The sequence below is a fragment of the Podarcis liolepis genome, assembly GCF_965112155.1.
Source record: "Podarcis liolepis genome assembly, chromosome: 13".
Classification (NCBI taxonomy): Eukaryota; Metazoa; Chordata; class Lepidosauria; order Squamata; family Lacertidae; genus Podarcis; species Podarcis liolepis.
In genome coordinates this window covers 9049981-9076514 of record NC_139573.1, presented here as the reverse complement: position 1 = coordinate 9076514, position 26534 = coordinate 9049981, and the positions used below count along the sequence as shown (strand labels likewise).

Here is a 26534-nt window from a genome sequence, read left to right as displayed (position 1 = left end):
TTTAGCAGATGGCAGAGAAAAATCTGGAATAGTGTGTGATCTGACTGGGAGTTGCCTTTCCATCTGCAAGCAAGTCCAAGCGGGTCTGTTGGGTTGGATGACTCTGAGTAGTAGACTAAACTAATTCATGCTCCAGAGATACTGATAGTGGAATTTGTGCAGAATAAAGTGATGTTGATCAAGTGTTCGGATTATGTAAACATAGCATTGATATTTGCCAATCCACATATTACAGGTGACAAGTTTTCCCAATTTTTGAGAAAGGCAGCAACAAATAACAGATATCCCAACCTACTCCAATATTCTGTCAGAAGGCAGGATATTTAAATTGCAAAGGCCCATTTTTTCTCTTTTTTTCTGAGAAGGATATGTAAATCTGTTGTGGTAACAACTGCTGGACTTGTACATTAGGATATAATGAGCTCATTTCAAAGCCCAGGCTTACCTTCGGAGCAAAAAGCTTATAGTGATGCTTTTATATTGATAGGGATGCAAATTTTAAGCGATCATTTCCTCTTTAAATCAGTCAGCCATCCTATCTTCCTCAGCTAAAAGACCCTGAGTTCCTGGAGATACTTTTTGCTCAACCCTCTCCAAGCACTAGACAGGGAAAATGATAGTTTTACTTCCGCTTGTTTTCTCTACAGCAATTTTTGGAGGTAAATCCATTATTTCAAATGAAGAAGGATTAGATATTCTGGCAATTGATGGTGTGCAAAATGTCTCATTAGGATCTCTTCCTTTCTAGGTGTCCAATCAGAGGTCCAACTAGAAGAATCTGGAGGAGACATAAAAAGGCAAGGAGAGTCCCTCCGCCTCTCCTGTCGAGCCTCTGGGTTCAGCTTCATCAGCTATGCTATGGTATGGGTGAGACAAGCTCCAGGAAAAGGCTTGGAAAGGGTGGCACATATATCTGCTGATTCAGTTTACATTTACTACTTGGATAAAGTGAAGGGGCGCTTCACCACCTCCAGGGACAATTCCAACCGCCTTCTCTATCTGCAAATGAACAGCCTGACAACAGATGACACAGCTGTGTATTACTGTGCAAGAAGATACACAGTGAGTGAAAGTGAAGCAAAAATTGTCCTTCCCTCACAGCCCCTCACCTTATATGGATTCTATGAGCATAACAGAGTGGTTCCTTCTATAACCCAAATTATGAAAATTGTATTGTGAAATACAATTGGGGAAAGAACCACAGAGAGAAAGGTGTGGGTAGAAACTCGTCTACCAAATAAAGGGAAATTTTATATTTGATGCTCTAATACTTCTGCCTGTGCCTGAATACACCAGGGACATGAGGAACACCAAAGGTGGCAGATTAATGGCATGTGGCTCTTGAGTGGCACAGGTTTTCCAGGAATAGAAGCAGAGCTGGGAGGTGGATAAAAGAGAACTTCCTCTCTCTTTAGTCTCCCCTTCCACGCTGCTGCTGCTGTTACCCCTTGTGGAGCCAAACAGCAGGAAACCCTTGGCTGCTCCAAGCAGAGAGCATTGAAAACATAGATACCATGGGGGGGGAGTGAAGGGCTGAGGGCCCCCAAGTTTTCAAGCAGGGGGCCAGCCCCCCCCCCCAAATCTGAATCAGCCATGCATGCATGCTGTACAACATGCTCACTTTAATCATGCAGCTCATGCAGCGTGTGCACCACGAGGGAGCACAGCATGTGTATGGCGCACAATGCGTGTGCATGACATCAGTACATTGTGCAGCATGCTGACATCACTTGCACTCATCTTGCTTGTTGGCACCCTCAATCTTGGTGGGAAGGTGAGAGAGAGAGCCACTTGACTTGCAGGGTATGCATCCACTTGGGGGGCATCCCCTTCAAATATTATTTGGGGGGGCCTGAAAGGAGCTTGGCTCCTAGGAGATGATACCATAGGAGGCAGGCAGGAGCTCACCCTGACACCAACCTAAATTTTACCAGCTCTTTTATATATGGCACATTGCTGGAGGAAGGGCTCATGCAAATTCCTCATGGAGACTGTGAGATTCTTGGAGCAGGTTTTATCTCCTTCAATATAAATTGTTCCTTTTCTCCCTGACCCAAAGCCTCCTCTTTCCTACCTCTCTAGCACATTACTTTCTTAATACCATGAAGTTCTTGTGGTTCTTGTTGTCTTTGGTGGCCATTACAAAAGGTAAGTGCAAAGTCTGTGGGAAGTTCAAAATATTAGTGTATTTCAAGTGGTGATTATGTGATGTTCAAACACTCATTGAAATCTTCTCTGTTTCCAAGGGGTCTTCTCAGATGTTCAACTTGTATCATCTGGGCCAGGAATGGTGAGACCAGGAGAGGACCTCGGCCTGCTCTGTAAAGTCACAGGTTTCTCCATCTCCACTCAGTCTTCTGTCTGGCACTGGTTCCGTCAAGCTGCTGGAAAAGGTCTAGAATGGATTACAGCAATACACCCCTATGATGGGACTAAGTGGTATGCCCCTTCTCTGAAGAGCCGAATATCCATTTCTTCAGATTCTTCCAAGAACGAGTTTTCTCTCCAGCTTAACACTCTGGCAGCTGCCGACTCTGCGGTGTATTTTTGTGCCAGGCAATACACAGTGAGACACAGCAATTGGTGCTGTGTACAAAAAGAGGAAACTGATTTTGAATGAAGAAATGTGGTTCTAATAAATGACGATCAATAAATAAGTATGTCAAAACAATGTGAAATGAAAATCAGCACAAAGTATCTTGGGGCTATATACAAAAGGGGAAAGTCTTTCAGAAACAGAATCTCTGTTTTCTGTTCTGTGCATGTAAGATATAGCAACATCATATGCTTGAAATATCCTACCCTAACCCAGAGGCTGCTGTTTAGGCAATACATGAACATAATATCCAAATAACATAATTTCTTATCTCAGATTACCATTCGTATAGAAGGTGATAAATGATTTATGTTAAACAAAAACTTTTTATAATGTGAGGGAAGTCATCTGTTTTCATTTTTACATAAGACAGTGAAAGTGAACAGTTACAAAACAGTCTTCATGCCAGGTTTTTAAATTTAATTTTCCACAAGTGCTATTTGTTGGGATCGGAACTTAACAGGTTAAGTTGTTCCCATGATGCCTCAGCATTCTGACGTCAGTTTTCGAAGCTGGGAGGAGATTGGGAGGAGTTTGGGAGGAGTTCTCTATTCTCACTCTGTGTTGTGAGGGGAAAGGAGCAGTCTTATAATGGCTGCAAGCAGTCCTGGTTTTTCCGGAGATTTGTTTTGAATAAACGACTGTAAATAGACAAACCTGTACTCTGTGTGTTTGTCTGGAAACTAAGTCAAGCTACGTGACAGTTTTACACCGCTGTGTGAAACTCTGCTGAGGCGTGACTGAGAGCTGCGGAGCGGAAGTGTGCCGGGCGGCCATAAAATCGCTAATTGAGGATTGCAAATCAATTAGCGGGGATCACGTCGGACCAATAAAATCCAAGACTATTTGCCATACTTTGGTGGCCCAGTGTATCTCCCTATTATGAGCCTGTATTAATATTGTCCCCTCTTGTGTCGTCAAACTTCTGCAAAGCCAGGAGCTGATCTGTGCCACTGTTGGGCTTCATATTAACAGGTACTGTAATTCCTGGATCAGGCAGAAACTTGGCAAAGGATTGGAATGGCCCTTTTGGTATAATAGCTCTGAGGTCAATTGTTATTCCTCTGCAATACAAATGTGATTCTTGGTTTCGGATGGTAGCTCCATTTTCCATCGATCTGCACATGAGAAGCATGAAAGCAGAAGACATTGTATTGCTGTGCAGGACACACAAATCCCACTAGACCTCAGACAACAACCGTTTGTTGCATTCACTTTAGTAAAGAGTTCCCAGAGGGGGCACCACAGAACCACAAAACAGAAATTTTCAGAACAGGGCTGACATCAGAAGGGAAGATGTTTAACAATAGCTATTAATAATACTATTAATGAGCACTCACACTTTACACGGTGAGTGCCCTTTGCGGGATCACGCACGGCACTTCAGACCCCAGGGAACTTACAGGTTGTGTGGCCTGGCCTGCCTCTCAGTGTTATTCTTTGGAGGTTCACAGCCAGCCTCAGTTAGTCAATTTAAACTGCTGGGAGGTGGGGCAGTCATATAAATAGGGGGTAGAGGAAGGAGGGAAAGAGCGCAAATCACCCGCAGATCCAGGTATACATATGAGGAACCTCTCTTGCCAAGCTATAATAAACACAGCTAGGTCAGCTGCAACAGGGGCAGTGAACCCCATTTCACCTCCTTTGGAGAAATGGGAAGGGTTACTGCTGTGCCATCTTCCGCCTGCCCCCAGCCGAAGATACCCTTACCTATGTTTAGTGGCCAGTTCCGGCGAGATCTCGTGAGATCTCATCAGAAGGAGTCACCAATGTTGGTGCTGCTTCTCTACTGGTTTTGCAATATTTTATTTGTCCTCATGAAAGCTTGTCAGCATCTTGGTGTAATTTTTCTCCCCTCTATACATTTATGTATGCAATTTCACCAATATACAAAGTGTTCCCTCTTAAAATAATGTGTTTCTATATGTCTTTTTTTACCATAATGATGCAAGCTGTCCCCAGATAAATGCATTTCTGGATATATGGGGGGGGGGGTAGGACCATAGCACTTCTTGAGTTGGTGGTTCTTGTGAAGAGGCACCTGATGTATGTAATATGGCCTCCTCAACATTGGTTTGACCCCTGTGCCGATCAACCAGCAGTCAGGCCCCTTACAGTTGCATTCAATAAAGTTGTCGCCTAATTTGAACCATACACTGTAGTCTTGAGTGGTCTTTTGGTCAGCCGTGACGTGCAGGGCTATGGGGACACAGCACCTCTACATGCAAATTGCTCCTCTTCTTCTCTGTGGCCCTTTAGCTGGGAAAGAATTGTAAATTAAGAGGGAAGGAGGTAATTATATGAAGCACATGCAAATCAGTTGAACAACATTACTGCCTTAAAAGCTGCCCTTTCCAATTCAGTCTTGCCACCTCCAGCCAGCTAAGACTGAGCCAGTCAAGAAGGTGATCCAAACAATCTGCAACACAGAAGAGACATGATTCTTTGGTTAAGCCTCCTTCTCTTCTTGACAGCTCTCCCAGGTAATATTTCTCTTACTGGAAACTCTGGTAACTTGCACACCTTTCTACACAGGTATCCCCTGATGCTCTTTCTTCTATTTTTTAGGCTGTCACTCAGAGGTTCAGTTGGTGGAGACTGGAGGAGGTGCTGTAGCTCCTGGAGGCTCCCTCCGCCTCTCCTGCAAGGCTTCAGGATTCACCTTTAATAGTTATGAAATCAGCTGGATTCGTCAGGCTCCTGGGAAAGGACTGGAGTGGGTGGCTAGAATAAGTTCTCCTTCAGGAAGTAGCCAATGGTATAATTCCAAGGTTCAGGGACGCTTCACCATCTCCAGAGACAATTCTCAAGCCTCAGCCTATTTGCAAATGAGCAGCTTGAAGCCTGAAGACTCTGCCTTGTATTACTGTTCAAGAGACACAGTGACAACTTCTGCCTTCCTGCTTGTACAAAAAGCCCTGCTTTACAGCCTTTGCAGCTGGAATGCAGGTGCTAGAGGAGGATGCATTGTCAACAAGGGGGGAAGGAAAGCATACAGGGAACCAGTGGGGCAACTCCCATGTGAAGTGCACAATACATCACAGTGCCACTCCAAGGCTGCATTCAAACAGTCTTTCATTCCACTCTCCCAATGTTTCTTTACCACCTGGTTTCTGTCTCTGATGAGATCTCTCTTTCACATGACACAAAAGCTACTTCTGTAAATCTAGTGTAATCATGTGGAACCTTAGCGCTCATTTCCATGATAATGTATTCCAGAAAAACATCCATTTGGAATTCCATCATCCCGGATTTTTGTGCTTGCTGTAATTTTGCCACTGTTTTCAGGAATCATATCATGTGACAACATTTGAGCACTGGTGGAGGAAGAGGAGTGCGGGGGGAATGCCCCACCCCTGGCAGTGCAATTCTGGTGGGGTGCCATCATGGCTGCCAGTTCCCACAGGCGATGTACCATGGCCCCAGGACACACGTCTCGCCCCTGTGGGTGGCACGCCATGCCCTTTGGAGGCACGGCAGCCCTGCCCCTGCCTGATCTCTGCCCCCTGGTGCTGGAGCATGAAGCTCCACCACTGCATTTGAGGTGCTATTCAGGAATACTGTTCTTATGGGATACGGTCCTGTATCTTGATTTCAGTTGCAAACCTCCATTTTTAGGGAGTTGTCCTTTGTTCTGAAGCTCAGCGGCAGAGCAAGCCCATTGGGCGCCTGCAGCGGCGCACGTGTCCTGTTCCCAGCGGTGGAGTGAGCCGGGGCAGGATACTCCATGGGGCCTCCAAGGACACTGCCTGCCTCCTCCCACTCAGCCGCCCTACAGCTGAGGGGGAGGCAGCGGGTGGACCGTTTGTGGCAATACAGGGCCTGCGGGCACCCAAGCCACCGCGTCACTCCCAGGAGAGATGTGTGGCTTGTGCACTGCGGGCCCCATGGTGAGTGCCGCCCAGCATTTTGTCACCCTCCTCAGTGGTGACACCCAGGTCAGCCTGCCCCCACCCCACCACCCTTCCTCTGTCCTTGCTAAAGCAACCATAGAAGTAAGGTTTCCTAATGATGTATCTCCAGGAGAGAAAAGTCTCAGGCTGGAATTCAGGCTAATGGAGTCTGGGTGTGGAAAGAGCTTTTTCCCCCAGCTCTGTTTGGAGTGATTTTATATTGTGGTTCGAGGACCCGACCCCCGTGTGGTGAAATAAAGACACAAGGACACGTGATATATGGTTAATGGGCAAGAAAAGGCCACAACTTTATTGGTTACAGCAATGAAAAGGTATTGGCTTAGGCATTGGATCGAAGCAAGTGGGTTATTCACCAGTAGGTGGAGCCTGTCGATGCTAATCCGACTCTAAGCTCACCCCTGTTGTCACCGAGGGTCGTGCCAAGGCCTCCCGCCAAGCAGGCATCGGACGGAATACACGACCCCCAGATTCCTTTAACGGAATACCCCTAAAACATTGAAGGCATAGGCGATGGCCAAACCTAGCACTTCGACACACCACAACACATTATTCCAATGCCTAACCTACCCACCAATACCACAAAAGTTGTGACGATTGCTACGAGGTAGGCGAAAAAACCAAATAGCCTAGTGCCAATTGGGAAAAACTCCTACCAGGCCCCCCAGGCAACCGGGGCGACCAACCTAAGGTCCATAGCAAGGCCAAGAACCTAAGCCCTAACTAAAAGGGGAGTGGAGGGTGGGTGACTTTCCGAAGAGGCGACGATGAAGAAATGAGGCCGGGGAAAGGCTGTCGCTGCAGCAAAAAGCTGCTGAACACGCCCCCTCAGCAGCACCTGGTTGGGTGGCCACCGAGGGGGCGTGAGCGCCAGCCAGGTGAGCTGAAGGCAGGGGGCTACGCCCCCTGCTAGGCGGAGCTCGGGCTCCCGACCACAACCCCTCCCCTCTCTTTCAGGGAGGAGAGTCTTTGTGGTTCGAGGACCCGACCCCCGTGTGGTGAAATAAAGACACAAGGACACGTGATATATGGTTAATGGGCAAGAAAAGGCCACAACTTTATTGGTTACAGCAATGAAAAGGTATTGGCTTAGGCATTGGATCGAAGCAAGTGGGTTATTCACCAGTAGGTGGAGCCTGTCGATGCTAATCCGACTCTAAGCTCACCCCTGTTGTCACCGAGGGTCGTGCCAAGGCCTCCCGCCAAGCAGGCATCGGACGGAATACACGACCCCCAGATTCCTTTAACGGAATACCCCTAAAACATTGAAGGCATAGGCGATGGCCAAACCTAGCACTTCGACACACCACAACACATTATTCCAATGCCTAACCGCCACCCGAGCCAAACGGCTCGCCGCCAAATCCTGTATGAGGTGTTATGGAATGATACATTTTGTAGCTACCCGTTGGGTGAGGCGAGCGTCCTTCCCCTTACTGACTTCTGATTAGGAGAGTCCTTCGCGGTTAAGGATCCACTACTGGGAATCTGCAACCCTCTGAGAAACCCTTCCAAAGATAGGATGCTGCACTTCCGTCCGGATGGATAGACAAGAGGTTGAGGAGAGGAGAAAGCTGAATTGGAGAAAATGCTAGACCCAAAAGGACTTTATCGATGGTTCCCTGCTGTGCGGGCTCGTCTGGAACTAGAGTGGTGGAAGCCCTGACCTCCCCAAAAGGGCCGCTTCCCTTTGTAACACGCTGTGGCTGGGTGAGCCCCCGCACATCTCTCACACTCGTGCGGGTACTTACAAGACTGCCTTTGGCATTGCCCTTTATTGAATTACCTTACGTTTTAAATCCTTTCTAAGGCCCAGCTTTCCAGTGCGATACACCTCTGATGGCTTCTTCTCGACATACGGGCTAACTGCCAGATGCTAATAGCGGCGGCCTCCCCAGAAAGGGCGTAAGCCATTCTGACTCATCATCACTGGCTGATGAGGTGCCTGATTCTGGAAGCTGGACCCTGGGCTGCTTAATCTGCAAAGAACTAGAAGAACTGGAAGCAACCGGGTTATTGATACGGGCCGGTAGTCTCCATGCAGGCGCCCTGGTGCAGTTCTCAAAGTCGGCGAGCAAGCCTGAGACCTAGTTTGCACAGCCGCCATTCCTGTCTGAGGGCTTGGGCCTGCACCTGGGTAGTTTAAAGGCTGGCCACTGGTTTGCGAAACAAGGAAATAAGGAACGCAAGGCAAATTGAACTAAAGAATAGCTAAGAGAAAGCGCTGTTCATAGTCAACAATGAATGATCTGAAGGCATTAAGGAACTGCGAAATGGGTTTGGGTTTATTATTATGACGGTTGACAGCTGCAGTGTGTGCTGGTACTGCACCCGTGCCTGCTCTGTGCACTAGAAAAATGCGCCTACTATTTATTTCGTCACTTATTATTATTATTATTATTATTATTATTATTATTATTATATTTAATTTTTATTTATTTATTTATATTTTTAATATTAATTATTATTATTTTATTTTTATTATTTATAATTATAATTATTTATTTATTGTTATTATTATTTATTTATATTTCAAAATTATTTTATTTATTACTTTATTTTATTATTGTTATTATTTTTTAATTAGTATTAATATCACCACTCGATTAATAACTTAACTGTAATTAAATGCTAGTATACAATTATTGTGCATCAATAAAGTTCGGAGCACTGTTGAGGGATTAATTATTAATCGATAGTATCTCAATTAATAGCCAATGGATATATAGCTATGAGTAGGAATTACTATTATCATCTGCTCTGCGTAATTGCTGACAAAATGAACAAGCTATACGTCACTTAACTGCACTGCTTGTTTTTATTTATATTTATTAAATCACAACCCAGCAAGAGTTCAAGCAGCAGCGCTCAACTACATATTAGCACCATGGCTCCAAGGAACAATACCATACACAGAGCAACCCCCACTGCAGTCAGACAGAATTAGAAGATAATTGCCTATAATAAGAGTTGCCCCTTTTAAATGATAGGCAAATCTAGGCACAAAGCATTGCCAAGTAATCAAACAGAACTGAAAATAACTGCTTACAAGGAGATGCTCAGAAGCTGCAGCCAAATTAGGAGAAAAGGAAATCAATAAGATTCCAGGCCCACACCAGCGGCCCTCAGAAAAGGAGGGGTGGGGTTGCTCTTAATATCCCACTGCTGGGGAAACTTCTTTGAAACAAAGGAAACTTTGCCAAACAAAGAAAACTAAATCTTTGCCCACAAGGTCGGCTCAATACCAGTTGACTGAAATAAGGGTACTTAAACAGACAAAAGACTGCAATTGATCAAACTGCTGGATAGTTAAACTGACAATGCAACTAGAGCTGCTGAAAGAGCAGAGAGTTGAAAAACCTGTCCGGCAACTGTGATGACTCCGGCAAGAAGCAAAGGGAACTCCAAAGACCCCATGTATCTCCTGAAAGGGTGGGGGGAGGGAGGGAGGACGGGTGGGGGGGAGGAGAAGGAAAGCGTGGGGGGGAGTTGGGAGGGAGGAGGGGTGGGGGGAGTAAAATGAACATGCTGGGCAAGGAAGTTTTCGAAGAAAAGGAAAATAGCTGTCCCTTACAGTGAGCCAAAAAGAAATGGAAACATAAACCGTGGGTCAACCTGGACCCTTCAGTAAGGTACCACAAGCCGAAAACCTTTGTTGTTGTTGTGCAAAAGTGGTTTTCTCTAGGGAGCCTGTACTGGCAAGTGAAGCCAACGACAAGAACCAGGCAAAGGCACACCCTCAAAGGTTTTAAACGTATAGACATGGAATGCTGAGGAATGGTTCCCTGATCAGAAACCCTGAGTTGTCCACCCCAAGCCCTGCCTCATTTCTTCCCCTAAACATCAAGCGATGGGGTGGGGGTGGCCCAGAGAAACCAAGAGGGGTGAGGTCTAAGCACACAATCTATTCCCAGCCCCGGCAGCCTTTAAAATTTTACAGGGGGCTCCCGCTTCAATTGCCACCAATGAAAGGGATGGCAGGGCAAATTAAACCCACACTAGAAGAGCAATAAATAAATAAACAGCAGGCACAACAAACAGCAGTCACAAACACACGCTGCAAGCACACACACACACACACACACACGACCTAAAATTAGAGCGGAACAGGAAAGGGAACCCTGAGGATCATCTAGTACAACCCAAGCAATGCAGAAATATTCAGCTGTCCCAAACAGGGATCGAACTTGCAACCTAGGCATTATCAGTGCCATGCTCTAACCAACTGAGCTATCCAGGCTCTCAAGGACAATGAAGGGGGGAAACGCACAAGCACCCTGGCCAACAAATTAAAATGTAAGGCAAACCCACTCAGTCACCCAGACCAGCCATGCAATTGGACAGGTAAGGGCAATAGAGGGGAAAACGTACAAGCACCCTGGCCAGAAATTAAATAAAAACGCACTGCCACCAAGGCAGAGGCAGGGTAAGGAAAGCGAGGATACGAGGAAGAAAGAAAGACAGAGCCACACTCACACTCAGACCTCGCTGGGGGCACGTGCTGGGCAGGGGAACAAGCTGCAGCTTAAGAAAGGTTAATTCGCACTCAGGCCGCACAAACAAATCAAGCACCAGGAGTGGGGGGGGGAAATAGAAGGTTAATTGTAGGATTTTTACCCGGAAAAGAGGACACAGCAAGGCAAACCTGGCTGCCTGGGTTTTTAAAGTTAAAAGGCAAGCCAGGAACCAGGCAGCCTCCACACACACAGACCCCTCCCCCGACTCCAAACCTCGTGGCTCTTCCCTGTGATAACTGAGATGACTCCTAGCTGATGACTCTCTGAGGGACGATGACTTTCCGAAGAGGCGACGATGAAGAAATGAGGCCGGGGAAAGGCTGTCGCTGCAGCAAAAAGCTGCTGAACACGCCCCCTCAGCAGCACCTGGTTGGGTGGCCACCGAGGGGGCGTGAGCGCCAGCCAGGTGAGCTGAAGGCAGGGGGCTACGCCCCCTGCTAGGCGGAGCTCGGGCTCCCGACCACAACCCCTCCCCTCTCTTTCAGGGAGGAGAGTCTTTACTAAGACGCTGAACTTGTGGTTGGACAAACACATGGTTTTAAGCAACTATTTAATGTAACATCGTTTTCTGTCTATTTTGGAACAAGCTACAATTCTATGATTTCTATGAAAGTTCTGTAAGTGAAGCTTTGAAACCATATTTTTGGTCAAGATGATTGTTATTTCAAGTGGTGTCAGTTTTTATTCATTCTATTATTTCCAGATGCCAATAACATTATTTCCCCATCTTTAAGTAAGATGAAAAGAAAAGAAAAAAGGAAGATGGCAACCTAATTACCCAAGCCTCATTTTGCTCTTTTATCCTGAGGGGAATATACAAACCTACTGTGGTAAGAACTGCTAAACTGGACACTGGAAAATAATAGCTTGTTTTATAGACTAGGCTTGCCTTCAGAACCATAGTTTGCCCAACAGCTGTAGTGGTGCTTTTACATTACTACATATGCAAATTACTGGAGGTTGCTTCCTCTTTAAATCCATCAGACACCCTCCCTTCCTCAGCCACAGGACCCTGAATACGTGGGGCCAGAATTTGCTCAAACCTTTCTTGGCATTAGATGGCAAAAATGATAGTTTTGCTTCAGCTTCTTTTCTGTTCAGCAGTTTTTAGAGGTAAATCCATCCTTTCAAATAAACAAGAGTTGGACAGCCAGACTGCTAATAATATGCAGAAGAGCTAATTGATATCTCTTTTTTTTCTAGGCATCCAATCGGAGATCCATCTGGTAGAGTCTGGAGGGGATACAAAAAAGCCTGGAGAGTCCCTCCGCCTTACCTGTCGAGCCTCCGGGTTCACCTTCAGCAGCTATTGGATGAACTGTGTGAGACAATCTCCAGGAAAGGGACTGGAATGGGTGGCCACAATAGGTACAGCTTCAATTCCCATTTACTACTTGGATTCCGTCAAAGGACGAGTCAGCATTTCCAGAGATGATTCAAACAGCCAGCTGTATTTGCAAATGAACAACCTTAAACCTGAGGACACAGGCGTGTATTACTGTGCAAGAGACACAGTGAGAGACTTCCCATTAGACCTTAGACAAAAACTCTTCATTGCATTCCATTAGTGAAGTTTCCAGAGGGGGCACCAAAGCACCACAAACCAGAATCTATCAGGACAGAGCAGACAAAACAAGGGAACAACATTAGCTGTTACTACAGGAAACATCTGTTCTTCTTTGGCCCATCTCTAGCCTGTTGGGAGTTGTCCCATGATCATCTTGTTCCAACCCAGTAAACCCATTCAAAGCAAATTCATCCTGTCTATTCCTTTCTTTTTCTCCCAGGCCTTTATACTTCCCTTCAAGATTTCTGTTCTTTCAAAAATTCTATTTACAGTGGAAGATATTCAGGAGCAGCTTCTGCCACCAGCATGTTGTGGTCCTCCTGGACTGGGAATAAAGTAATCTGGAAATGCTATGCTCAGCCTTAAACCTGAGGACACAGTTGTGTATTACAGTTATACTTTAGGTTGAAGTAGCTTTGGGATAAGTATTTTTGGGTTGTGCGGTGCGACGACCCGGAAGTAATGGAGCGTGTTACTTCTGGGTTTCGCCGCTCGTGCATGCGCAGACGGTCCAAATGATGTCACGCGCATGCGCAGAAGCAGCGAATCGCAAACCGCACACGCGCAGACGCATGGATTCAGGTTGCATTCACTTCTGGATGTGAACGGGGCACCAGAACAGATCCCGTTTGCATCCAGAGGTACCACTGTACTGTGCAAGAGAGACATTGAATGTAAGGCTCAGAAAGGAATTGAATGTAGGCTCAGAAAAAACTTTCATTAGCATTTCTTCCTGTTTGTGGGGAATGAACTGGATAGTTCAAGCAAAAATCTGAATAGTCAATTGACACCATTTCCTAGCTTTCAATTTGAACTGCACTGGGGAGGGGAAGAGTTGAATTTTTAAATAAAAAAACATAAAAAGTCTTGATCTTTTTTAATTAAAAAAAAATGTGTGTCCACATCTAATCTTGCCACTTTTAGAAATTTATTTATTGCCTGTGTTGTCGTTTTTTGTAAGTCTATCAAAGAATAAAATAAAAATGGCATTAAGGGCAATTCTCATGACAGTGGACAGTAGGTCTTCTGTGTGGTGGCCCTGGCTGTTCTACTGTCAGGAAATGCACTACATAGGGGAGAATAAAAAGGGGATCAAGGAGGGTCAATTGTAGGGTTGGGGAGTGATGAATGTCCTTATTTTCATCTGAGTAATCTTGGAGGTTATGCAATCACATACTCTGGGCTTTCAGGAGCTTCACCCTCTCTCTCTATTTATGCAGTCCCAACAGGCAGGATAAAGAGGAAGGATTTGGAGCCACCCCTATTTCTGCTGAATCAAGTTTGTAGTACAGAACCTTTGCCCACTGCTCTGGGCATGCCTGAACAAATGCCCAGAGCAGTGATGTACCAAAGAGCAAGTGCTGGGGAGGGGGAATCATCTCTCTGTCCAGGTATTCTCAGTGACAAATAAGGAAGACCTGGAAAAGCCTACATCATTCTGCTTATAAGAGCCACTTTATATTCCACCTGTCATTGGAGGAGGGGCTCATGTAAATATGGGGGCGGGCAGAGTTCCTCTTCAAAAGGAAACTCACCACGTTAAAGACCCTGACCTTTTCTCCCGTTCCAAATATCATCTTTCCTCAATAGGCTACCTATATAAATTATGAAGTTCATTCTGTTCTTGTTTTCTTTTGTGGCTGTTCCAAGATGTAAGCATGCCTTCTGGGGAAAATTAAGACAGCTCTGTTTACTTAATGTATGAATTAGATGGTGTCTGATGCTCATTGCAATCTTCCCTCTTTCCCAAGGGGCCTTCTCAGACATTCAGCTTGCACCTTCTGGACCAGGAACAGTGAGACCTGGAGAGAATCTGAGTTTAGTCTGGAAAGTGACAGGTTTCTCTGTTTCCACTTCTTCTTCTTACGCTTGGCACTGGATCTGTCAGCCTCGTGTGAAAGGTCTAGAATGGATTGCAGCAATAAATCACAACTCAGGGGGCAAATTCTATGCCACTTCTCTGCAAAGCCGAACAACCATTTCTTCAGATGCCTCCAAGAACGAGTTCTCTCTCCAGCTGACCTCCCTGACAGCTGGTGATTCCGCTGTGTATTTCTGTGCCCGATCAACACACAGTGAGAGAAGGGCAATGAGGGATGTGTACAAAAAGAGGAAACTGATTTTGAGCACACATTTATGATTCTACTCCATAAACATAAAGATGTTATATTGCAAAGAGAGGAAGCTGATCTCTTGAACATTGAGTTCCATTCAGTCTAACCTCCTGATTAAACAGTGTTATTGACAACCTGGGTGATACATATGAAGATAGACATATCACAGGAATTCTCAACCATTATATGTGTTTGGACATTCATTTGGGCTCATGACGTTGATGATGAGGATTAATCATAGAACATATGTTTTGCTTGCAGAATGTACCCTCAACATTCTGCAGGATTTCCAATGAAAGGGGGGAAGAATTTTCCTGTAACTGCAGCTTTTTTCCAAAAACATGCTTGACAGTCTACTGTCCTGATTAAATTTTGTTCCCCGTTTGTTTTTGTTTTATTTTCTTGTCCCTTTACCTAGTGAATGCCCCCATTTTAATGTTTGTTTCGATTTGATATATGGTACCAAGGTGATGCCTCACAACTGATCGAGCAGAGCTTTCCATCCTCATTCTCCATGTCCAGTGAAAGTTTCGTTAAAGAGGAGATGTAAAGAAAGCTCCTGCTGAGACTCAGGAGAACCACTGTCTGTCACAATCCAGTGGGTTTACTTTCTAACATTTTATGTAATGGCATATGTTTATTGCATCCTTACATCTTTATATAAGGGAAAACAATTGCCTATCACTGCAGCCGACACTCCTTGTCTCTGCCCCCAGGTCTGGACTGATCCTGGAGTGGAGGCTGAAGCCAGGCATGAGGAAACTGGCTCGGCAGCTCCCTCTCATGTTGCAGCACAGGCAAGGAGAGCGGTGGGGAAGCTGCTGCCTATTTCCCTCCACTTTGCCCCTGTGTCAGTGAGTGATGGCAGCATGCCCCAGAGCATGTGTGCATACTGTGCTTAAACTGGGTGGTCCCGACCCTCTCAGTTGTGGGGGCAAAGCCGTGTGCTTGGTCGCAAATATGTATTTTGTGAAATATTGAACATTTGATATTTGTTCCACAGAACTAAATAACATCACTTTCCCCCTTTTTAAAGGGAAATTCCCTTATTGTGAATAGGATTCCTTGCAAGGAAAGGGAAACGTTGACAGCTATGTATATAATAATAATGGTAGAGAAATGAACAACAACGAAAAATATGTATGGTGAGAAAGGTTCGTATGGCCAATGTCTCATGGTTGACATGCTCTTCAAACCATCTTTGTAGACAGGGAATAAATCCAACTTGATAAATCTTCTGCCCTTGGCATATGGGCAGAAGCCCTGCTGAGACGTTTGAAGGTCATACATACAGATCAGACCATTATGGCTCAAGCACAAGCAACAGGATTGAGATCCCTGTCTGAACTTCCTGGGGTGGCTCCAACTTCATGTCTTGCATTGAAAGAAGGGCTGAGCTGAGCTATGCAAGAATCGATGAAGCCTTCACCACCACCCCCAAGCCGGCATGCAGATTCCAAGAGGAGATGGAGAAGAAGGCCCTTTTGTCCCCATCCCTCTCCTAAATTCCTGGTGAATAATTGGTTTCTTTTCTCTGAATGGCCAATGATCAGGGAGAACATGACACTACAGAGAATGTGTGGTGTAGTGGTTAGAATGATGGATTAGGGTCCTGGAGACCAGAGTTCCAATCAGCCATGAAGGACATTGGGGTTTAAGCAGCAGTGAGGCAGCTTTCCTACCACTTCCATTAGGGGCCACATAAGGCAGATGACTCACCCCAAGTCATTGGTGGGCTGGCTCTGTGGACCAGAAAACCTATACAGAGAAGGGTTCAGGCAGTCTGAGAGGGATCTCATGTTCCTGTGAAAGTTATGAGTGTGTTCAACTTTACCAGCTGAAACACAGGCTGGATAGAAGAGCCTTATCCTTCAATTCATTCAGAGTGGACCTTTGACTGAAATCCTTCTGAGTGATCTCATAACGCCCCTTCTTTGGTTAAACCTTGATACTGAATTAGCTGGACAGTTGACATTAAAAGAACTGTAGCTAAGAAAAGCAAGGCAGATATCCAAAGCATGATTTCTTGAAAAATATGTACTTCAAAATCTATAATACTGATTTTACAGTAAACATGTTTGTTAACATATTGGAAACACACCTGAGGGGAAAGCAGGCCAGCCCTGACCTCAGCCCAGTTTCTCACAGTCCCTTTATATTGCATATCTTGCTAAGGAAGTACACATGCAAATCACTTAAGAAGGCTGGAGGTGGTCTTGCGGAACTCTCAGCAAAAGAGGTCCCCTCAGTATAAATTACTGACTTTCTCCCATGTCCAAATCCTCCTTTTCCCCGCCTCACTAGGACACTTCTTTGTTAAAACCATGAAGTTCCTGCTGTTCTTGTTTTCTTTGGTGGCCTTTCAAAAATGTAAGTGTATTCTATGGGAAGATCAAAAATATAGGTTTATTTCATGCAGTGATTAGAAGATGTTCATTAGATGATGCTCAATTCAATTCATTAGAGTTCTCTCTTTTCAAGGGGTCCTTTCCGATGTTCAGCTTGTATCTTCTGGGCCAAGAACAGTGAGACCTGGAGAGAACCTCAGTCTGCTCTGTAAAGTTACTGGTGTCTCCATCACTGATTCAAGCTCTAGTTGGAATTGGGTCCGTCAGCCTGCTGGCAAAGGTCTAGAGTGGGTTGCAAGAATATACCCCTATGATGGGAGAAAATGGTTTGCTGCTTCTCTTCAGAGCCGTGTAACAATTTCTTCAGACAACTCCAAGAATGAGTTCTCTCTCCAGCTGAACTCCCTGACAGCTGCTGACTCAGCCGTGTATTTTTGTGCTCGAGATAGCACAGTGACACACAGCAATTGGGACTCTGAACAAAAAGAAGAAACTGATTTGGTTCTATTCAATCGGAATGCATAAATTACTTTGCAAATGCAATTGAAAAGAATTCAAGTAGAAAATTAAAGAAGTACTGAGGCGTTTTTTAGGTAAAGGTTCTCATGCTCTTTTCTGTATGTAGGCAGGTAATCATGATGGTGGACTCGATTCCCGTGTCAGTCTATTCCAGCTGTATGTTTCTGTGCCTCCAGCCAAATATCATGGTTAAGGGAAAATGAAAATGTATTCTGGAACCTATCATTTCTGTGAAAAGATAGTTGGTTCTATTCAATCACAATAAATAAAAAAGTTTGCAAACCCAATGGAAATTAAGAATTCAATAATAATAATAAAGAGGTACTGCAAAAACTGAGCAAAAGCATTCCCTGGGGAAAGGTTCTCATGTTCCCCTATGCATGTATGAAGCTAAATATCAACTGGGATAATGGATTAGATTCTGTACAGTTATGAGAGAAGTAATATCCTCTTCAGGTGTCAATGTTGTGAGCCCCTCCATCACAGGCTCAAGTTGTATATATGTTTAAATAAACCATATATCATAAAGACAACATAGTCTCTATAGTGCCTCATTTTCAAAAGAGAAATACAGACCCTTCGTGAGTGACTGGAACCCTCGGAATCTTGCACCGCTCAGAGATTGGGGTGCTGTGTAACTGTATGCTGGTTTGTGTTTTCTTCCACAAAGACAATTGTTTTCTCCTCTGTTTCATTTGTACTGGTCCCCTGAGAGTTTGACTCCTCAAGAGATTTCCCCACAATTCTGGAAATCACTTTTGAACATGCAAATTGAGCAGAGAAGTGTCAGATGCTTTGCGGCATCAGTTGAAAGCCTAATAACATATCTGAATGACTTTACAAAATAACAATTCAAAGTGCGAAAACAATTCAGGGAGCCCTTTGTTGCTGGTTTGATAAGGAATGCAGAGATCTCAAAGCACACATCCGGAATATCTCCTGACAACACTGTAAGGAAGAGGCTACCACCTTACCCCTAGAATATTTCAGGACTAAAAACTTACTGTAAAAGTAAAGGGACCCCTGACCATTAGGTCCAGTAGTGGGTGACTCTGGGGTTGCGGCACTCATCTCACTTTATTGGCCGAGGGAGCCGCTGTAGCATCTTATAAAAAAGAGAGAGATCCGAACCTACCAACAAACAATGGGAACAACTCCACTATTCCATAACCTCAATGAAAAAAATTATGTTCCTTAATTTCTGGAGCATTTAACACCAGTGACCTCTCCTCTCCACCTGTTTCACCTAGTGGTTGGTGCCTTTACTTTTCAAGTGCCTTGCAGGAAGATCTGTCCAGTGGGACAGCTTGTCATCATTCTATGTAAATCGATGCCCCCGAGTGGCCTCCAGTTTCATGAGATGAAATAAAAATGTTAATAGGCTAGTTAAAGTAAATGAAAGCCACTGGCCCAGATGGCACAAGTTCCACTGTTGTTAAATTAGACCCTGATTGCTGGGCTCTCTTGCTGCCCAACCTATTCACAAAGGTAGATATGTCTGGACAATGCCAGAGGCATGGACAAGTGCAATCGTCGTTCCAATATACAAAAAGGGAGAATGCATATTACCATCCAACTACAGACCAATAAGCCGCCTCTCCATATTGGGGAAGCTATATGCTAAACAACTTCTGGGAAAGCTTACCCAGTGGATGTCCCAATCTACATTACCAGTCCCTAAGGAGGTGTGCTTTTGCCAGAGCAAAACCACCTTGTGTCATTGTATCATACTTTCCCACCTAGGAAATAAATACTCTAGTGTTCTTAATCAAAAACTTTGTACAGCGTTTCTGGACCTAAAAGGATCCTTTGACTCAATCCTGAGGGAGCTGCTCTGGAACAAACTGTCCATATTGAACATCGATGAAAGGTTACTCTTTCTCAACAGAAAACAACACACCTCCACCTGCTGCCAGGTGAGATGTGCCCAATGAGGCAGGCTCACCCCAAACTCATTGCCAACAAAGGCAAATTGCTCCCCTTCTTCTCTGTGGCCATTTAGCTGGGAAAGAATCATGAATTAAGAGTTCAGAGGAAAGGAGGTTATTATATGAAGCACATGCAAATCAGTTGAACCACTTCACTGCCTTAAAAGCTGCCCTTTCCAATTCAGTCCTGCAGCCTCCAGGCAGCTAAGACTGAGCCAGTCAAGAAGATGATCCAAACTAATATGATTCTTTGGTTAAACCTCCTTCTCTTCTTGACAGTTCTCCCAGGTAATATTTCTCTCACTGGAAATCCTGGGGATTTGCACACTTTTCTACACACTTTTCCCCTGACTCTCTTTCTTCCATTTTTTAGGCTGTCACTCAGAGGTTCAGTTAGTGGAGACTGGAGGAGGTGTTGTAGCTCCTGGAGGCTCCCTCCGCCTCTCCTGCAAGGCTTCAGGATTCACCTTTACTGATTATGCAATCCACTGGATTCGTCAGTCTCCAGGGAAAGGACTGGAGTGGGTGGCTCAAGTTAGCCGACCTTCAGGAAGTAACCAATGGTATAATTCCAAGGTTCAGGGACGATTCACCATCTCCAGAGACAATTCTCAAACTTCAGCCTATTTGCAAATGAACAGCTTGAAGCCTGAAGACTCTGCATTGTATTACTGTGCAAGAGACACAGTGACAACTTCTGCTTTCCTGCTTGTACAAAAACCTCAGAAGCTCCTTCTGAGCAGATGCTGGCAATAACCTGGCAAAGGAATGGCTCATTTGGTATTATGATCCCACCTCCTGGGTACATTTTTATTCTTCTGCAATGCAATGGCAAATTATGGGCCTCTAAAGGTGACTCCAACTTCCATCTGCAGATGAACAGCCTGAGAGCAGAAGACACGGCCTTGTACTACTGTGTGAGAGACATGGGGCTTATCCACACTTCTGTTTGCCCAGCACTTAGAAAGATTGGGTCTAAGATGTTTTCTGCATGTCCCATGCTTTCTAGGCATAGAACGAAGGGGTACAATTCTGGTTTGCCGCACCACTTTCCCAAAGAAAGTCCATTTTTTACCACAAATATCATTCTACAGAAGAAAACCCCATTGACGTTTGCTCCTATTCAACAGTAAACAGCAGGTTTTCCTTGGGGGGGAGTGGTGAAACAAGTGGAAGTGTGCAGGAGGCAACAGTATGAGAGATCCCAGCAGACCTCAGGGAAGGAAAATCCTGTTTCCTGCATTCAGTTTAGTAAAGAGATCCCAGAGGGGGCAGCAGAGAACCATGAATCAGAAAGCCACAAAGCAGACATAACCAAGTAAGGTATTATGCAATAACTATTATATAACTATTATATTAACTTTCATATTGTATCACAGTGTGGTATACTGGCTTGACAGGCACGGACATAAAGTCTCTACAGAGGGTAGTGAATACAGCACATGATATCATGGGCTGTCCCTTGAGTCCACTAGATCAGTGTTCCCCAACCTTGGGCCTCCAGCTATTTTTGGACTACAACTCCCATCATCCCTCGCTAGCAAGACCAGTGGTCAAGGATGATGGGAATTGTAGTCCAAAAACAGCTGGAGGCCCAAGGTTGGGGAACACTGCACTAGATGACATTGCAAGGGATTGTTGCCTTAGGAGAACAAAATAAAAATAAAAATCAGGGATGACTCACACCCCGGCCAGCACCTCTTTAATCTTCTACCCTTGGGCAGGAGATAAAGAAGTATAACAAGTTGTACCAACAGGTTAAAAAATAGCTTCTATCCGTGGACTGTTAGGCTGTTGAACGGAAAATAATATAGTACAACTGACTTGTGAGGTGGTGTGTTGTGCGATAAGCACACAGAGTGCAATAAGATTGAGTGTTTGGGTGTGGGGGAGAGGGAGGCTCAGTTAGGCTTGGTTAATTTCATTGTACCCGGGTTGTACATTGACAATAAAATTATTATTATTATATTAACAATACACAGTGCTTTTTTCTGGGTGGGACGCATACCCCTAAACATTTTGTGAATCTAAGTTTGGCCTCACTGAGGGGCAGTATTTCAATATCAGTAGGAAAATGCGAGTACCTCTAAACATTCTTTTTAGAAGAAGGAAAGCACTGACAATACTGAACAATAGTTCTAATGTAACGTGGTTTTAAAGGCAATAAATGACTAAGTTTGTAAAAACAATTTGAAATGATAAATCAATCACCCAAATGAAAAACAACAGATAATTTTTTCCCTTTTTTTCCTTCCTTTTCTAACTACCTGTTTTTTTGTACTTTGTATCACACTGTTTTTCTTTTGTGTAAAATCTCAATAAATATTTTATATATAAAAAATGAAATGATAATTCAATCACCCAGATGAAAAACAACAGATAAAAATTCAGCCAAGGCACTTCCTTGTCATCTCCCAGATGTTCTCCAGCAGAAGCGTATTCAATGTAACATGAGCCAAACTTCTCTCTGTTTTGAGGGGGGTGGGGAAGGAGGATGAGTTGGCTGGAGCTGATGGGAATTATAGTCCACAATGATCAGTGGGGACCAGGTTGACGGATGTTGATCTTAGTCTCTTGGAATATTATGTCCCAAGGCTGGATATTAAACTATCTTTACTGAGTGTCCTGGATGAAAGCACCAGGAGTAGAGATTCTGCAAGCAATTTCATTCGTAGATTCCATTCAGTTTTACTTAAATACCTTGAGCCAACTTCCCCACTCTGTTCCTCACCAAGCAAATCAGCAGCAATTCTTTGATAAAGCGTGTTCTCACTAAAGGAGAGCACGTGTTGCGGATGGGTCAGTCAAAGCACCCTGTAGTAATTAGGTGGAAGGGTTTAAGGGGCCTACTTTTGGCTGGAGTTGGTGTTGCTGGGGTAAATTTGATGTAGCAAATTTAGGGGAGGGGTCAGAGGTTATTTAAGGAGGGTCCACAGCAGGGTACTTTCTCTTTCGCTGTGGACAACGGATCTAGCTGGACACAGTGAAGGACTGGTTGTATTAAATAACCATTTCTCTTTTTCCTATCCTTTCCTTCTCACCCCCCCCCTTTCAATTTGGTACTTATTTTCTTTATTAATCATTTCCTTACTATTCCTAATTTCATTTGCCTGCTGCATTCCCCCCCTTAGCAGGGCCTTTTGGGGGCTGGGGGGGTTGGGGCGACCCTAATCGCTCGCGGCCTGGTCCGCGACTGAGGCACTGGTCCCCGGCCTTACCCTTGGCACCCCCCCCCTGTTGGGTCGGGCGGCTAGGCAAAAACAAAAACGTTAATTTATCGTTGATTGATTCTCAATTTAATTGTTAAAAGGGAGACCGCGGCTCCTACCTCCCTCGTCGCTGCGCAGCGCGCTCTGGCGCGCTCGGTTCGGCGCGCTGCCGGCCCGACTTGAGGCCTTGTTATGGCCTTCGGAGGCTCGGGGCTGCTGGGGCCTTTTCCCCCTGCCGGTCTTGGTGGCCGGGATCGGCCGTGGGGGACGGTCCCGCGGCGGGGCGGCGCGCGCCGGGGGAGAGGGCGGCCACCGCTTCTCTGACCCCCTTGCCGCGGCCGACGGTTGCTGCGCAGCGCTTTGGCGCGCGCGCCGCGGCCTAGCCGGCGTCGGTTCGGCGCGCTGCCGGCCCTAGCCTTCGGAGGCTCGGGGCTGCTGGGGCCTTTTCCCCCCTGCTGATCTTGGTGGCCGGGATCGGCCGTGGTGGACGGTCCCGCGGCGGGGCGGCGTGCGCCGGGGGAGGGGGCGGCCGCCGCTTCTCTGACCCCTTGCCGCGGCCGACGGTTGCTGCGCGGCGCTTCGGCGCGCGCGCCGCGGCCTAGCCGGCATCGGGCGGCGGGGGCGCCGCGACTGAGCCGCTGGCTGCCTGAGCCTCATCCTGCGCCTATTCAGGGCTAATTCGCCCGGTTTTGGCGGCCAGGGCCTACAGGTCTTGTGTGCTGGGCTGGGTGGGGGATCGCGGGTGGGCAGTTTGGCGTGAGCGCCATTGTTTACTGCTACCCAATTTTGTAGTTGGTTGCCCCCAGTGGCCGCTGGTGGAAGTGCAGCCTGTATTGAGTTTACTTGCAGGCTGCGCCACCTGGTGGTGCTTTGTATGTTTACACTCCACTGAAAGTGTTCAATTGTTGGTCCCCTGGTCAGGTGGGATTTGTCTGTTTGCATTTATTCTCGTTTGTAATTTGTTATCTTTTTCCATTAGTAGTAGATATGGCCTCAAAACGGAAGGCGTCTGAGAGGCCCAGTACGGCATCTTCGGCGAAGAGGCCTATAAAGGGCCCATCCCAAGCGTTGCGCTCACCCGAGCCGAATCAGTCACTGCACCGCATACAGTCTATGGTCACGGGCTTGGCCAATGACCCCGCTGCTTTGGCTCGTGTGGAAGCTGAAATGGGCGTTATGCTGCAGCGATGCTCAACTCCATCGACTTCCTCTGCAAGGCCTGCACTTCCTGGAGGCGCTCCATCGCTGGCTGCCTCATCTAGTGACGATGAGAGTGATTTCATAGCAGCTGGAGGCTATCTGCCTGATGCCTCTGGTCAACCCCCGGGTTCACCTGAGCCTCCGGCCGCCACGACCAGGGGCCGTAGAGGAACTAGGGCTACTGCCAGGAGGAGGGCGTCTGCCAGGGGGAGGGCAGCCCGCGCCACTGGTGCGCCACCCTCGCGGATTGCAAGGGCGGCTTCTGGTCACTCACTGGTTGTTTCTTCTCAGCCTATCTTAAATATAGATCAGCAAGGTGACGCTTCTGAGTCTTCGGTGGAGGACAGCCTGCTTCCCCCCCCCCCCCGAAAGTTTCTTCTGGGGGTCGCCGCCGCCGAAGGAAATCCAGGAAGCGTGCCAAGAAGAGTCGGAGGGACACTTCATCCTCCCTTTCAGGTACCTCGTCCTCTAGCTCCAGTAGCGATGAGGAACCTTCTCTTAGGCTCTATTGGGGCTTTGGGGAGTCTTCGGGACTTCCAAAATGGGCCTGGGAGCGGAGGGCAAACTCCCACAGGGCTAAGTATGGGGCAGTACTGGAGTGCCGTGATGGGGCTTTGGTTCCTGAGGTGAGAGTGGCTACCAATTCGGCTAGGGACCTCATACCCGGTGCCCACTTGTCTACCAAACTCCGCTCTAGGATTTTGGATGGCCATTACGTAGACATATTCAGTCTCGCCCCCCCATTGGAGGGCCAAGATATTCAAGAAAAAGGACCGGTTGCCTCCAGAAAACGGCCAGCGGTGGCAAAGGCGGACAGGACATTCGAGCGGTGGCTCGACAGTTTTCAGGTTTTTGCTGGAGTGGTATCTGCAGCATACCCTCGGAGATCTTTGCACCTGTGGGTGTATTTGTCTATCGTACGCTCGGCATTTACGATGGCGGGAGAATCGGCCGCGATTTCTTATGATGAGAATTTTAGGCGCAGGGCAGCCAAGATTCCCACGGCCCGATGGGACCGGAAGGATCTGGATGTGTGGACCACTTATGTGGCGCCGCGCATTGATAGGAAGGTTGCGGACCCAGTGAAAGCCAAGGCCATTCCCATCAGGGTGGGTCGCAAATTGTTTTGCTGGGATTATAACAAAGGAACCTGCCTGCGACAATATTGCAGGTTCTCACACACATGTGAAAAGTGCTCTGGCAACCACCCTGCATCAGCTTGCACGGGAAGCCGCCGGTCCTTTCGGAAAGGTGGGGGCTCTCAGCAGCCCCCAAAAGCCGTTTCCCCGGCTCCTGCAGGCGGAGCAGCCAAATAACATCCTGTCCTCCTTAGCCCAGACCCCGGTGCGGCTGCAGCCGCTCCTGGCGTTATTACAGTCATACCCAGACAGGAAGTCCGCCTCTTATTTGCAGAATGGTTTTTCATTAGGTTTCAGGATCCCAGTGGTTTCTTCCCCAATGGCAAGGAACCCAGTGAATCAGAAGTCGGTTTTGGATATGCCGGAGGTGGCTCGAAGGAAAATTGGGAAAGAGCTGGCCTTGCATCGGATGGCAGGCCCTTTTAGGGAGCCCCCACTTCCGAAGCTGCATATCTCTCCGTTGGGCATTGTCCCTAAGAAAACCCCGGGGGAATTTCGCCTAATTCACAATCTTTCGCACCCCAAGGGCACATCAGTAAATGATGTTATTCCCCCGGAGCTTTGCACGGTGAGGTACGCTTCCCTTGATCAAGCGATCAAGATGGTTCGGAAGTTTGGCCCAGGTGCCCTCTTGGCGAAATGCGACATTGAGTCGGCATTCCGTTTGCTTCCAATTCACCCCGATGACTTCTGGTTACTGGGTTTCCAATTTGAAGGGGGATTTTACTTTGATAAGGCCATGCCGATGGGCTGCTCCGTAGCCTGTGCGGCCTTCGAGTGTTTCAGCTCATTTTTGGATTGGGCTTTGCGCAAGAGGACTGGTTTAAGCGGTGTCACTCATTATTTGGATGATTTTTTATTGGCCTCAGCCAGTGACACGGGGCACTGCGTCAAACTATTGCAGGCCTTTGATGAGCTGACACAAGAATTGGGCGTGCCATTGGCTGCGGAAAAAACGGAGGGTCCTGCTACACAGTTGATTTATTTAGGTATTTTGTTGAACACCGTGACCCAGACGTCTAGTTTACCGGCGGACAAGATAGTTGCGCTGAAGGCAGTGATTAAGGAACTGTTGCCTCTCAAGAAGGTGACTTTACGTCAGCTTCAGTCGTTATTGGGCCACCTGAACTTTGCCTGTAGGGTGGTCGCCCCGGGGCGACCCTTTTGTTCCCGTTTGGCCAGACTTATGTCAGGCTTGAAAGCACCGAGGCATAGGGTGCGTCTGTCACGCCAAGTGAAAGCTGATCTGCAGATTTGGTTGGAATTCCTGGAGGAATTCAATGGGGTGTCCTTGTGGCAGGACACCCTAAACCTTCGCACAGATTTTCAGGTGCATTCTGATGCGGCAGGGTCTTTAGGGTTTGGCCTGTATTGGGACGGTAGGTGGTGCGCGGAGCCCTGGCCATCAGCTTGGCGTGGGGAAGCGGTAGTTCGGGACTTAACGTTTTTGGAATTCTTTCCTATTGTAGTGGCTGTTTACTTATGG

General features: G+C 46.6%; 1 protein-coding gene; it reads right to left on the bottom strand.

Annotated features, from left to right (window-relative positions):
- LOC310691375 (vomeronasal type-2 receptor 26-like) overlaps positions 1–26534 on the bottom strand; it is a 460470-nt gene that overhangs the window by 356728 nt on the left and 77208 nt on the right.